Below are 15,137 nucleotides of genomic sequence, written 5' to 3'. Positions count from 1 at the left end.
GATGGCCAGAGAACCGAGTGTTGGGGCAGAGAGAGCAGGAGATGAAGTTGAGGCATCATGGGGACCAGATCCAAAAGGGCCCAACTCTTAAACATTGCCCCATGCAACCAATGTAAGCTTTTTCTAGAAATCATGGAGAACCACTAAGGGAATTTTCCATGGGTACTATGTGAGAGCTTTAGAGTTTAGAGAGGCTCTTCTGGCTGTGGCATGAAAGAGGGATTAGGAGAAGGCAAGACTGGATACAGGTAATGATTTAGGAATTTATAGCAGTAAGACAGGTGAGATATGATGAGGGTTGGTAGAACTGGTGAGAAAAAGAGTTGAGCTAAAGTGTTGTTAATGAATCAATAGGACTTGATGGCCAAGAGAGTGTGTGGTAGGAGGGAGGGTTAAAAAAGATGCAATTTTTTGGGGGATTTAGCCACATGCATAGTGGTGCCATTCATAGAGTTAGAAAATGACAGAGGATCAGGCGTGAGATGAGAGGTGAGACAAGATGATGGGTTTTGGATATATTGAGTGTTAGGTACTTGTGTAATATTCAGATCAAGAGGTACAGGAGTCAGTTGGATACATTAATTAGGAGAGTCTAGGCAGTAACTCAAGCCATGGAACTGGAAGAGATCACCCAGGATGAGTGAGAAAGAGAAGAAATCAGGAAAGGATGCTCTCTATTATTACTTCACTTCAGCACTATATTGATGGTTCTAGACAGTTCAGTAAGGTAAGAAAAAGAATATTAGAGGCATAAGGATTGGAAAGGTGAAAATAAAACAGTCATGATTTGCAGATATATGATAATTTACATAGAAAACTCAAATTAGTCTACAGACAAATTGTTGGAAATGATAGGAGAGCTTGGTAAGGTGGGTGTGAGATTAATATAAAAATCAGTTGCATTTCTCTATACCAGTGAAAAGCATAAAACAAAATTAAAGAGAAAACAAATCAACAAAATTATCATAGAGTATCAAGTATCTAGGATTAATCTAATAAAAGATGTAAAAGATCTCTACAGGGGAAATTATAAAATCTTATTATGGTATATTAAAGATTTTAATTATCTGTAGCTTCAATATATTTCCAATCAAGACCCTAGGGTTTTAAAAATGATACTTGATAAAATGATTTCCAAATTTACATGAAAGAGTAGAGGATCAAAAATAATCAGGATATTTCTGAGAAGTCAGAGCAGGGAGGAATGCCAGTGTGGATTGGTACAGGGCTAGACAATGAGACTAGAAGAATAGAATGGAGAGCTGTCTATGAAACTGTGGCATATGACAGAGGTGACAGGTCAGCTTAATAAGGAGAAAGAGTGATCAGCAAGTGGAGATGAAAAAAATGTTATGCACTATCCACATGGGAAAAGGTGAAATTGGACCCCTGCCTCATATCAACTCCAAATGGATTTGAGATTTAAAAACACCTTAAAGAAAGTTGGAAAACAAGCTTCAAGCTTTAGCAAAATATTTATAATATACAAAACTGCAGAGTATTAACATAAAAATATGTAAAGAACTCCTACAAATCTGTAAGAACACACACATACACAGAGGCACACACCTGTAGAAATATGAGAAAAACACATGAACAAAAAATCAGAAAACATGTGAAGGGATGTCAACATCATTAGTCATCAGAGAAATACATATCAGAACCACAATGAGATATCATTTTATACTTATTTAATTAAGTAAAAATGAAAATGTCTGACAATGCCAAGTAGGAGTGCAATAGCTTTGGAAAAAAGTTTGACATTATCTCCTAAAGCAGAACATGAAATCAGTCTGGAACAGAATTTAGCATTGTCTTCTAAAGTTGAAGATTCGTATTTCCTATACCCAGCAATTCAATTCCTAGGTATATGCCAAAGAGAAACTCTAGCACATGAACACAGGATACATACACATGAATGATCATAGCGGCATTGTTTGTAATAGCAAAAACCTGGAAACAACCTAAATGACCAAAACTAGGGGAATAGGAAAATAAATGGCAGCATATTAACAGAACAGATCATTATAAAGATTTTAAAAATAAATCTGAACCACAGTAGCTTGAAACTATGTGGATGACTCTAAACAGCATCATGTTAATGGGAGAAAGATAATTCTCCAAAAGTTACATTATACATTATACAAATATAATGTATATACATTACGCGTGTGTGTGCGTGTGTGTGTGTGTGTGTATTAGTGTTTTAAAACTTGGCTGGACACGGTGGCTCATACCTATAATCCCAGCACTTTGGGACGGCAAGGTGGGCAGATCATGAGGTCAGGAGTTCGAGACCAGCCTGGCCAACATGATGAAACCCCATCTCTACTAAAAATACAAAAAATAACTGGGCATGGTGGTGGGCTCCCATAATCCCAGCTACTCGGGAGGCTGAAGCAGGAGAATCATTTGAACCCAGGAAGCAAAGTTTGCAGTGAGCCAAGATCGCGCCAGTGCTGGGCATCAGGGTGAGACTTCATCTCAAAAACAAACAAACAAACAAACAAATAAAAAAGCACTTTATTTTGGCATCATGCTGCATGTAATTTTTATATATAACATAAATAAATGCAATGCAATCAAGCAATATACAAAGGAAAGCAAGGGAATTAACCTGGGATTCAAAAAGATGCTTATCTTCGGTGGAAAAAGAGGGAAAGGCGGCAGAAGGCAGGTAGATGGAATGCGGTAGGGGGAGCATATGGTTAGATGTAGATCTCTGTCAAGGTTCTTGTTTTATTTCTTGGATAATGCATTCATGAACACTTAGTACTTTTTTTTTTTTTTTTTTTTTTTATGAGACAGGGTTTCATTTTGCTGCCCAGGCTGGAGTGTGGTAGCACAATCTTGGTTCACTGCAGTCTTTGCCTGCTAGGCTCAAGCAATCCTCCTGTCTCAGCCTCCTGAGTAGCTGGGGCTGTAGGCACGTGCCACCATGCCTGGCTATTTTTTTTTTTTTTTTTTTTGTAGAGATGGGGTGTATTTCCCAGGTTGGCCTTGAACTCCTGAGCTCAAGCAATTCACCTGTCTCAGCCTCCCAAAGTGCTGGAACTACAGGCATGAGCCACCATGCCTGGCACTTAGTACATTATTAAAAACAACTAAATAAAAGTAGTTCAGGCGCTGATCAATGGTAAGAGTATTGTTAATAAAGAACTGTTATGAAGCCAATTCTGTGTATCAGGTTTATTTAGAGAAAAATAATCTTCATGAATGAATGAATTGAAAATCAGTGACATTGGTCAGAAGCCTTATATTGGCAGAGCTTTATGATACTACTGAATTATATAGAAGAATGTACTTGCCGGGGCATCTCTTTAAAAGAGAACTCAGGGAAATTTTTGAAAAACAAATTAGTAGGGTAGGTTATGCTTTACCTAAAATATTCCTGGGTCATTCCTAAAAGCTATACCAGTTGCCATCCCTCTATAGCTTTAGGGGTGCAGTTCTGTGCTTTCTTCTTGCATCTTTGCTCTGCAATTAAAACGAGGTGCTACTGGATGATTTGCAATTGAGTTACATGATCTAAGTCATGTGGGACAAAGGAGACATACTGAAAACATAATCTTTCTATTTTAAATAGTTTAAAATAACTAAAACACTCAGAGACTTACAAAACCCCAATTTTCTAATATGATACAGTACTTTCAGTGTATTTAAAATTTTATACGATTATTTTCTTTCTTACCGTTGCTATCAACTAAAATTTAAACCAACTCAGATTCTATTTCCAGAGTTTCATTAGACTCTTCCTCTCTCTCTCATTCTGAATCTTATAATATTGCAGTTGGACTGCTTAGTTTGAACCACCCACTGTAGCCTGTCCCCTTCATGTGACCAGCGGAAACCCCAGTAATGGAATTTTCTCAGCTCACGGAAATGTAGGCTGACTGTGGACGACTATTGACCCAACTTTTTGAGAGCAATTTGGAAATAGTTTCCTTGTTATGCAGCAACACCTGCTCTTCACCTGCTCTAAAGATGTGTTCAAAAGAATGAGGGACAAGAAATCAAACCTCTTTTGAAACAAGCAGCTTTTGCCATTACTTTTAATGACAAAAACCGCAGTCACTTTTCCGCCAACCTAACACATCATGTCATTTGCTTCCATCACTTCCTTTTACATAGTAACTTTCTCTTTGTGACTATAATGAACTCTAATGAGCCTCACTTCCCTATTTTGAGGCAAAAGTGTGTTTGGGAGTGAGACCCACACTATGTGTGTGTGGTGGGGGCCAGAACACTCTTCTGGGTATAAGCTTTCTCACAGAGTTTGACTGAGCTCTTCCCTTCTCTCATTAAAAGAAAAACCAGACATATAGATTGTGAAGATTTTATCCTACTCTGTGGGTTGTCTGTTTACTTTGCTGGTTCTTTTGCTGTGTAAAAGCTCTTTAGTTTAATTAAGTCCCAACTATTTATCTTTGTTTTTATTGCATTTGCTTTTGGGTTCTTGGTTATGAAATTCTTGCCTAAGCCAATATCTAGAAGGGTTTTTCGATGTTAACTTCTAGAATTTTTATAGTTTCAGGTCTTAGATTTAAGTTCTTAATCCATCTTGAGTTGCTTTTTGTGTAAGGTGAGAGATGAGGATCCAATTTCATTCTCCCACATGTGGCTAGTCAATTATCTCAGCACCATTTGTTGAAAAGGGTGTCCTTTCCTCACTTTATGTTTTTGTTTGCTTTGTCAAAGATCTGTAAGTATTTGAGTTTATTTCTGGGTTCTCTACTCTGTTTCACTGGTCTATGTGTCTGTTTTTATACCAGTCCTATGCTGTTTTGGCTACCATGGCTTTTTAGTATAGTTTGAAATCAGGTAGTGTGATGCCTCCAGATTTGTTCTTTCTGCTTAGTCTTGCTTTGGCTATGAGGGCTCTTTTGTTTTGTTCCATATGAATTTTAGAATTGTTTTTTCTAATTCTGTGTAGAATGATGGTGGTATTTTGATGAGGGTGTTTTGCATTGAATTTGTAGATTGCTTTCGGCAGTATGGTCATTTTCACAATATTGATTCTACCCATCCATGAACATGGGATGTGCTTCCATTTGTTTGTGTCATCTATGATTTCTTTCAGCAGTGTTTTGTAGTTTTCCTTGTAGAGGTCTTTCTAGTGCTTGATTAGGTATATTCCTAAGTATTTTATTTTATTTTTTGCAGCTATTGTAAAAGGGATTGAGTTCTTGATTTGATTCTCAGCTTGGTCGCTGTTGGTGTATAGAAGAGTTACTGATTTGTGTACATTAATCTTGTATCCAGAAACTTTGCTGAATTCTTTTATCGGTTCTATACATCTGACAAAGGACCAATATCCAGAATCTACAACGAACTCAAATAAATCTGTAACAAAAAAAAAATCCCATCAAAAAGTGATCTATCTATCTATCTATATATCTTTATATACATATGCATGATGGAATACTACTCAGCTATAAAAAGGAATGAATGAACAGCATTTGCAGTGACCTGGATGAGATTAGAGACTATTATTCTAAGTGAAATAGCTCAGGAATTGAAAACCAAACATTGCATGTTCTCAGTGATATGTGGGAGCTAAGCTATGAGGACGCAAAGGCATAAGAATGATACAATGGACTTTGGGGACTTGGAGGGAAGAGTGGGAGGGGGTAAGAGATAAAAGACTATAAATATGGTGCAGTGTACAATGCTCAGGTGATGGGTGCACCAAAATCTCACAAATCACCACTAAAGAACTTACTCATGTAACCAAATATCACCTATATAACTTTTGGGAAAAAAAAAGAAAGAAAAAGAAAAACCAGTCAGTCCCTAGCTCGTAGTTTCCACTTCTTTGGAACTGTGCCTGGACATTTTGAGTTTGTAGTTGCATTATATCTTTTAGTTGCCCACTTAACTTCTCCCCTGTTACAAGTTAGTAAAGTATTTCTGAGGCAAAGCCAAAAAACAAAAGAGTCCTCACAACATGTAACATAGTCACCATGACCTCACTGTTGCAAATTTTCACATTTCTGTAGTGAAATCTCTTTTAAACCGCAGGTAGAATTTATTCTGAATGTTCTCTTGTAAAGGATAAAAGTTCTTTTAGATAATGACAATGGAAAATTCATTTCCAAGGCAGGTAAATTGTTCCACTAGATCGTAAGCCCGTGGAAGGAATAGGTGTGCTTTGTATGACTTTGACTCCTTGGTGCCTAGTACCAGGCATGATACATAGTAAATTTTAGGGACTGGAGATGAGATTTTGGTTAATGTGATGATTTAATGGCCTGGATACTCAATTCATGTTATTCCCGTCATCCCTGCCTCCTCAAGATCTTCCTAAGGAAGCTAGATTTGTAATGATAGTAACAAAACAGGAATTTAAAGTACTACAAAAGCAAGCAACTAATTTCAGTTTAGGACTTTGATAAAACTGGGTAGAAGACATGGCTTAGATTTGAGTATGAAGTGGGCCCTCACCTCCTCAGTACTCACTAACCTGAATATTAGGACCATAAGATCAGTTTTATACATCATTTTATCAGTTCTATACTGATAAAATATATTAGTATATATACAGATATATACACTGGGAAGAAACCAAGAGCAGAGAAAGTGGCTCAACCCAACAAGGGATCTGGGAACATTTCCCAGCCAGCCCTCAGACTAGAAGAGTAGAAAAGAAAGGCTAATAAGGATGGCTGATGTCCCTCTAGCACCAGGACCTATCTGGGTCTGAGTCAGACAGGAAGGGGAGCACTGCATCTGGGTGCTGACTTTTAAAGTGAGGTGACCATGCCCACCGGAAAAAAGTGGCCCCACTGAATGTCCTGATCAACCAAGACTAACAATTCCTCCTCCTTTACAGGAGGGCTAATAAGAGCTGAACGGGAACAAAGATGGTGGAGTCCCCTCCTCCATGATGAGCACTCAATATGCATTTGTTAAAAAAGTGAATGAAATGAGGCAGTGTTGCTAGGGAATTGTTACTATGTGAAACACCATTTGCATGCAAATTTTACATTATTAGCAACCAACAGCCTCTAGCAAGAAGGCTGATGGAAGGGTCAATGTGCTGCTTTTCTGTGTAAGATCTGGATGGAGAGGAAAGCCATTGGCATTCTGCAGAAGCCTGACAGAGAAGCTTGGCTTTAGCTATGTTAAGTTTCAGACTAGGGTATCTGGTAGATGAGATCTGGAGGCACTATAGGAACAGAAATGAATTTCAGGTGAAAGTTCATAATATTGAATTTTCATTTCTCTTCCCCAATCCAGTCCTCCATTCCTCACAAACGGACAAAAGGAAATACAGGCACTAGCTCCTATGAGATACCAAATTGAGCCAGAGCTAGCTGTGATGTTTGGTTTCTACATTTGAAAACATGTAGAAACTGGAGACAAATCAGGAAATAATATGCAAATGATTAAAAAGTTGGGAAGTACTTGTAGTAGAAGTTACACCATCCAAAGGAGAGGGTGGGATCGTTCTATCTCTTTGGGAAAGACTTTATCTCAGCTAAAATAGTAGAGGGTAGGTGTGAGAGTCGCATCAAGATAAATTTAGGATTGGAAGAACTTTCTGGTGGAAGGAGGATAAAAAATTGGGAAATTCACCTGCATATCCATAGCCTAGTGTATGGTGCCTGTGAGATGATAAGAAATGTTTTCTGAGTGAATGATCAGGTCATGGAATTGTTGTTCTTGAGGATTTTTATGACTGATACACGTTGCTTTGCATTTTGGATGTTAGGAATAATTAAAATGACCAGATGATTTCCTATATCCCTTCCAGCTCCTTAATTCTACAAATGACCCAAATTGGTTCATTGTTTACTCCAAGGGACTTCTAAAGTGTGTCTGGAGGGCACGGGTAATCTCACCTTTGTAGCACAAATCCACATTCACACTCGGATTTTCCTCCAGAAACATTCAGACTTTCATCTCTATTGGAGGATTGCTGTCATTGTTTCCTTTCTATAGTACCATTATTTATTCTAATCGCTGAGGCTGTGTTATTCTGTCCCTCAGATACACATCACTGCAAGTTATACATGTGCTTCCAGAAGGGAAGAATGAACCTCTAAGCTGTAGTCAAATTGGTTTCCTAAATGATGCTGCACATTTTAACTGAAGTTTGTGTAGTATTCTAGTGGAAAAAATAGGTGGGGGGTAGAGGGAAGGGTTCCTTTGGTTTTCAGGCTGTTAACTGTAATTAGCCTGGTTTCTGAGATGTAATTATCTTGCAGTCTCAAAGCAAACACCCTGGAGGAAATTGCACTGTTAAAGACAGCATGGCATTAAAAATAAATTATTACCCCAGTGCTTTGTTTTTGCTGCTTATGCCTTGTGATTTGTCAGGGTTTCTGATAGCAAGCACTTGCTTAGGGGTGGGGTTGTGCAGTCACATTACCACTGTTTGTACCACAGGGATGGGAAGCTTAGTTTGCTTTGTTGTAATAATGGTGTGAAACTTATCACTATGGAAGTGAAGGCTGGTGTTGCACTATCCATACTCTCCTCATCCATTCCCATCACCAAAATGGCTCTTGAGGTCAAGGAAAGAGACCATTGTAGATCTTCTTTAGCGGTGGACAACGATGAATGAGTAGAGTCAGGCATCATTATTCAAAGCTCAGGTAATTCAAACTATCTGCAAAGAAAAATTCAAATTGCTTGAGTATGACTGAGGGGAAACAAGAAAAATCCCAACTATTTTAGTAACAGACAATGAAGGATCATGAATCATCATCACTGGCCAGACACAGAGGCTAGAAGGACTATGGGGCTTGGAATCAGAGATCTGTGGGTTTGAACATATAATTGTGCAAGTTGTACACTTCACAAAGGCTCCCTACTGAGGGGACAAGTGGAGGCTGACATACACCAGTGCCCCCGATCAAGCTGTGTGCTCATGGGGCTGCATTCACACTGAGGAAGGGCAAATGTTTCTAATGGTCTCCTTTATAGGAATGGTTAAAAAATGTATCTGGTGAGAATATAATACAAAGATGTCATGAAGGCCACTATTTATGGTTTGTGTGACCTTGGTCAAATTGCTTATTCTTTCTGAGACTCAGTTTTCTCATGTATAAAAAGAGGGATGATAATCATAACAATAATAATAACTCCTATGATTATTTTGAGGACTTAAAACTGAATCTGAAAAGCATTCAGAATCAAAGAAGCATATGCTCAATTGATAGCAGAGGTTGTGATGATAATGATGATTGTGACCAGGAGAATCATTATCATCAAGTATTCACCTGGATTTGAGCCTGCACCAAACCCTGAGCCAACCATGGGGGCCTGAAAGGCATGAGAACTTGTCTCCCTCTCTTACAGAGCTGACAGTTTGGTTGGAAGGACAAGACACAAACAGCAATAGGTAATTAATTGTACCATGTTCTGTGTGAGTTCTGTAAAGTAAAAATTCCACAGTTCCTGTAGCAATTTATCTTGGCTATTAATTCAGTTGGTGGAACTGGCTTTTATTTATTTATTTATTTTTGCGTATCAGAAGGGAAAATGGGGGAAGATCCTATAGAATTTGGAATTGAGACTGTGATAGTACAAATAGGGAGGAGATGGCAAGAGTGAGGTATAGGAGGATGGAAGGGAAATATGGGAGCTATTAATAATCCAAAGAAGGCTTTGACTAGCTAGAAATACTTTCTTTTCTTTCAATGAGCCAAGCTTATTTGTGTTAGAAATAATTTGAATAACTGAAATCTACAGCTGTTTATCGCAAAACCTGATTTTATTCCCCATGTCTGTTTTTCCCTTGTTAAATTTTGTCCATACCTTTGATGTTTCACTAAATGAATTATGAAATGGAAGGCCAATTAAGTCTACCCAGACTTATATCTCACCATCAGTAATATAAAGTTAAATTTGCTCAAAGCTATTAATGGTGGGTTATTAACAAAACATACAAACCCCTCCCCAGTTTTATGATCTTCAATACTGGAATAGAACATGTGCCCAAAGATCATTTCCTTGGTTGCTTTAACTCATAGAGTGACTTTACCAGCATTGGCTCAATGAATGGTTTATTTGATTCTTAAAGAATAAAGTGTAAGGGGAAAGTTCACAATTTCCTTGTCAAACAAAGCCATGTCAGTATTTAATATAGTTTGAAAACAATTTTCTGGTTTCCAGACTATAATTTTTCCTTCCCTCCCTCCCTATATCCCTCCCTCTTCTTCCTCCTCTCTCTTCCCCCTCCCCTACCCCTCCCCCTCTCTTCCTCCTCCTCCTCCTCCTCTTCTTTCTCCTTCTCCTTCTCCTTCCTTTCTTCCTTCCTGCTAACTACTTTGAAAAAGAAAATTCTTTGTTAATAAAAAAGTCCTTATTTATTTAACAAATGTCAGCTAATAAAAAATTTTCTTATGCAAAAATGCGAGCCACAGTGCAAATTAAAATACATTCTTCCAAGATGTTAGAAGGAATAGCCGTGAGGATTTCCATTCATGGCAAGTTAACACAATTGCCCTGAAACGTCTCTTCTGACATAGCAATAACAACAACAAAATAAAAACTTAGAATGTTGAAGGAAATGAAATGAACAATATTTTATTTATTATTTATATTTAAAAATAAATTTTATTGTGTATATTTAAGGCATTAAAAATGATGTTATTAGATGCATATGTATAGGAAAGCAGTTACTATAGTGGAACAAGTTAACATGTTCATGATCTCACATAGTTACCCATTTTAAACATCATTTTAAATATATAGCAGAGTTTCCAGGAATTTAGGAAAGGAAAGATCCAGGGATCTAAATATGAAGAGGAAGCTGAAAACTAGAGTAGTAAGGAGGCATTCACTGCTGCAGACCTGAGAGGGGTTTCTAGTCTTAGTTAAGCAGGTGACTTCAGTTTGAGAACCACAAGGAATCGGAGTTGAGATTTTGGGCATTCCTGCAGCAGGATGTTAGAACTGAGATCCTCTCCTGCCCATACGGCCCTCCTGCTCTCAATGGGCCGTATCCTCAGTGAAATGATATCTAAAAACATCAACTTACTGGTAAAAAAACCAAACCAAAATGAAAATCCTATAAGGGTACTTGGTGTCTCATGAGAATTCATAAGCACCATCCTGTTATACTTACTTGTGTGATCTGGGAAATCCAACTGAAGAAGTTAATATGGAATTGGTACCAGACTAGTAAAACCTGCGGGTCACCTCTATGGAAGGACATGCTTTAAATCCTGATCACACAGTACTCCTGCAGCTAAAGCCCTGCCAGACTCAAGATCACAATTCAAAATTACAACATTCTCAAAGAACTAATTCCCCACAGTTGAGAGTCAGCAGAAACAACAAAAGAATTAAGTCCCTAAAGCTTCAGATAACAGAATTATTGGTTACGTCCTCTAAATGAAGTATGTTTGAAGTGATTAGAGATGCAAAAGAAGGATTGAAAAGCATGATAAAGAAATATAGCCTATAAAATTATCAGTCAGTTTTGGAAAAGAATAAAATAGAAACTCTATTTTCTTCTTATAGAGGTTAAAACATAAAATAGTTGGAAATAAAAAATTCAAATTATAGATTACACAGCAGGTTAGGTAAAGATGAAGACTAAACAAATTAATTGGGAGGTCTTAAAGATACAAAGAATGAAAACATGAAAGAATATTACAGTCATAAAAGTAGAATGAAAAGGTGTAAGATAAATAAAATAGAATTTTTGTGAGGACATGATAGACATAATGGGATAAAAGTAATATTAAAAGAGATAATGCCTTGAGAATTTTCCAAAATGTTAAGAGGCAAAATCTCAGATTCAGGAAATATGAATTCCAAACATTTTCTTTTTGAGTTAGATAAATTTTACATCAGACACATCTTAATGAAACTTATGTATAGTACACACATAAATTTAGTACAAGGAGAAAATTGTAAAAGCAAATAGAAAGCAATTAGAAGATCACAGAGGAAGGAAATTAGACTGACAGCATACTTCACTACAGGGAAAATAAAAACCAGAAGACAGTGGAATAACATCTTTATTGTGCTAAAAGAAAATAATTGTCAACCTGGAATTTTATATTTAGCTACATTAAAATTCTATGATAAAGGTGAATGTTGTAATAAACACTTTCAGACAAGAACAAAATTTCTTGCTAAGAGATCTTTCGTGGAAGATCTTCTAAAACATAGGGACTCTACCCTCACTGTACATCGGAATCACTGGTAGATAGTTGCCAAATATTGATGGTCTCAGATATATATATTTAATTGTTCTAAGACATAAATTGGGATTTTAAAAATATCTCAGGGTGAGTCTAATGTGATGTCAAGTTTGAGAGTCATTGGTATAAAAAAGATGTTCTTCATGAAGCATGAAATTGAATCCAAGAAGGGGTTCTGGGGTTTAGTTTCAACCCAAGCAATTATTAAATATGTAGATAGATACAAATATTCACTGACTGAATGAAGAAATAATGATAATATTGACAAAGGGAATATAAAGGTACTATAGAACTAGATTACCACGCCAAAATAACATGTAAGAAAACAGTGAGGTGACTGAAAGTTCAAGGCATTTAAGGTCCTTTTATTATTCGGAAGGAGAGTAGATATACTGATTAACTTTGTTAAATAACTATACTCTAATTTATGGGTAGTACTAAAATAGTAGGAATGTAACATATAATTTCAAAACTGGAAGAAGTGTTAACCTGGCAGGAGTGTGAAAGCGGGTTATAGAATGTAGGGAGGCCTTAAACACATTTAGTTACATGTACCAGGCACATGGTGATGAGGGGTCCACCAGAACAAGGGCAGTGGAAATAGGAGAGGGTAGCACAGTCACAGGAGATTCTACAAATTAACAACCGATATGACCTGGTGATTAATTTGCTAAACGAATGTAGTCAGAAGGGGCAGAGGGAGTACAATCCCACCCCAACCATGGCACCTACAGTTTTCAGTCAGGGTGACAAGGAAAATGAACATGGGAAGTTTGGAAGTCAAAAGTCTGGACAGACTGGGTGGGGAGGGGACGAAGGTTTCAAACATTTGCAGGTAGCATTTAGGTGGTAATTCCAGGCAGCTGAACTGGATCTCAGGAGAGCAATGACTGTGGAAGATGAAGAGGAATCAGACCATCCATCTAAGAAGAGGATAGAGAACTCAGAAAAGAGGGCAGAGAGCTAAACATGGGTGTCCACATAGGGCATAGGGAAGAAGTTACACCAGAGAAGGAAAAAAGAGACTCACTCTGATTTATGTAAAGAGAATCATTTGCATTTGGGTTATAATATTCAAAGCAAACCTTTAAGATGGAGAAGGCATCAAACTTCCAAAGACTTAGTTTACATCACTGCTTGACTTTTTATTGGTGGATATAAGTGAGACTGCTTAGAATGTCACCACTTACACTTCTCTAACTTTTTTATAAGTAAAGAGTTTCGAACTGTTGTGAAATAGAAAAAAAAGGTTACCAGGTAAGACCTTCTTCACTATTTTCCTTATCTACTTGAAACATCGTATCACTTTGTCTAGCCTCATGACGGACTTGTGGTGGATTTAAAATGGCTGAAAATTCTTTAATGGAGGTGAGGTCCATCTTCTTTACTCTTCAGTCTGGGATAGTTTGTGAGAGCCTTGACTAACTGAGTATGGACATAAGAGACTATGCCAGTTCTAGGCCTGGAGTTTAAGAAGACTGACATCTCCTGCCTTGGTCTTTTGGAGCCCTGAGTCACCATTCAAAAAATTCACCAATTTTTCTGAAGATCATTGTGCTGTAAGGAACTCAAACCATATGCAGAGAACCTAAGGATGAAGCTGTATGTAGAAACGGAGGCCAAGTAATACAGAGGCACCAGTTAGGCGAGTGAAGAAATGATCTTGGGAGAGGATCCTGTGACTCTGGCTTTCCTAGCTGAAAATATGTGGATCGGATATTAATAGCCCAGCTAAGCTCTTCCTGTAGTTTTCATCCACAATGCCACATAAAAACAAAATAAAAATGGTTCTTTTAGGCCACTTAATTTTGAGGTAATTTGCTACGGCAATAGCGAATCGGAACAGGACTACTTCTTTCAAAGGCTGATCACTCCAGGGATTCCAGACACTACTGCTAGGACCTCCCACCACCACTCAGCTTCCTTTGTCTTCTCTAGATTTTTATTCATTCGTCTTCATTCTTCAAACTTTTATCCTTAGTTTACAAACACAGCTCCAAACATTTCCCCCATAGTTTTGCTTTTGTCTCAGCCTGTTGGGATGTCTTTCATTCTTTTCATTTCTGTCGATGCCATAATTATGAAAAGAGTAATCTTCACTCATTCACTCACTCATTCATTTTCCACTTACTCCGTGCCAGATACTCTTCTCAGTTCTGGTGATAAATAGCCAAGCAAAGTGACATGACTCCTGCTCTTCTTGATCTTGTAATGTGGTGAGGAGGTAGCAATTGTAAAATAGTAATGTGAGTGATTAGAATTACAGCTTGACGATGAGTTGACAAAGGATAGGAACGTGGTTACATGAAATTCAGAATCAAGGTGTTGGCAGGGTGGGTTCCCCCTTGGGGGCACAGAGGGAGAATCTGCTCCATGTCTCTCTCCTAGCTTCTGGCGGTTGCTGGCAATCCTTGGTGTTCAGTGGCTTGCAGCTGCATCACTGCAATCTCTCCCTCCATCATCATGTAGTCATCTTCCCTCTGTGGGTCTGTATCTTCACATGGTGTTTTCCTCTCTGTGTGTCTGTCTCTGTCTCTTCTCCTATTCTTATAAGTATGCCAGGCTTATCTGTGATGACACTATTTTCAAGTCAGGTTGCACTCTTTTTTTTTTTTTTTTTTTCTTCTAGATGGTGTCTCGTGCTCTGTCACCCAGGCTGGAGTGCAGTGGCATGATCTCAGTTCACTGCAACCTGTACCTCCTGGGTTCAAGCAATTCTCCTGATACTCCTGCCTCAGCCACCTGAGTAGCGGGATTACAGGCATGCACCACCATGCCTGGATGGTTTTTGTATTTTTAGTAGATACAGGGTTTCACCATGTTGGCCAGGCTTGTCTCAAACTCCTGACCTCAGGTGATCTGTCTGCCTCAGCCTCCCAAAGTGCTGGGATTACAGGTGTGAGCCACCGTGCCTGGCCCAGATAAGGTCACATTCTATGATTCCGAGAAGGACATGCATTTTGGGGGGATACT

The sequence above is a fragment of the Macaca fascicularis genome, chromosome 2 (assembly GCF_037993035.2).
Source record: "Macaca fascicularis isolate 582-1 chromosome 2, T2T-MFA8v1.1".
In the NCBI taxonomy this organism is placed as follows: Eukaryota; Metazoa; Chordata; class Mammalia; order Primates; family Cercopithecidae; genus Macaca; species Macaca fascicularis.
The sequence above is the reverse complement of the archived record's forward strand: the minus strand, read 5'-3'. Positions refer to the sequence as shown.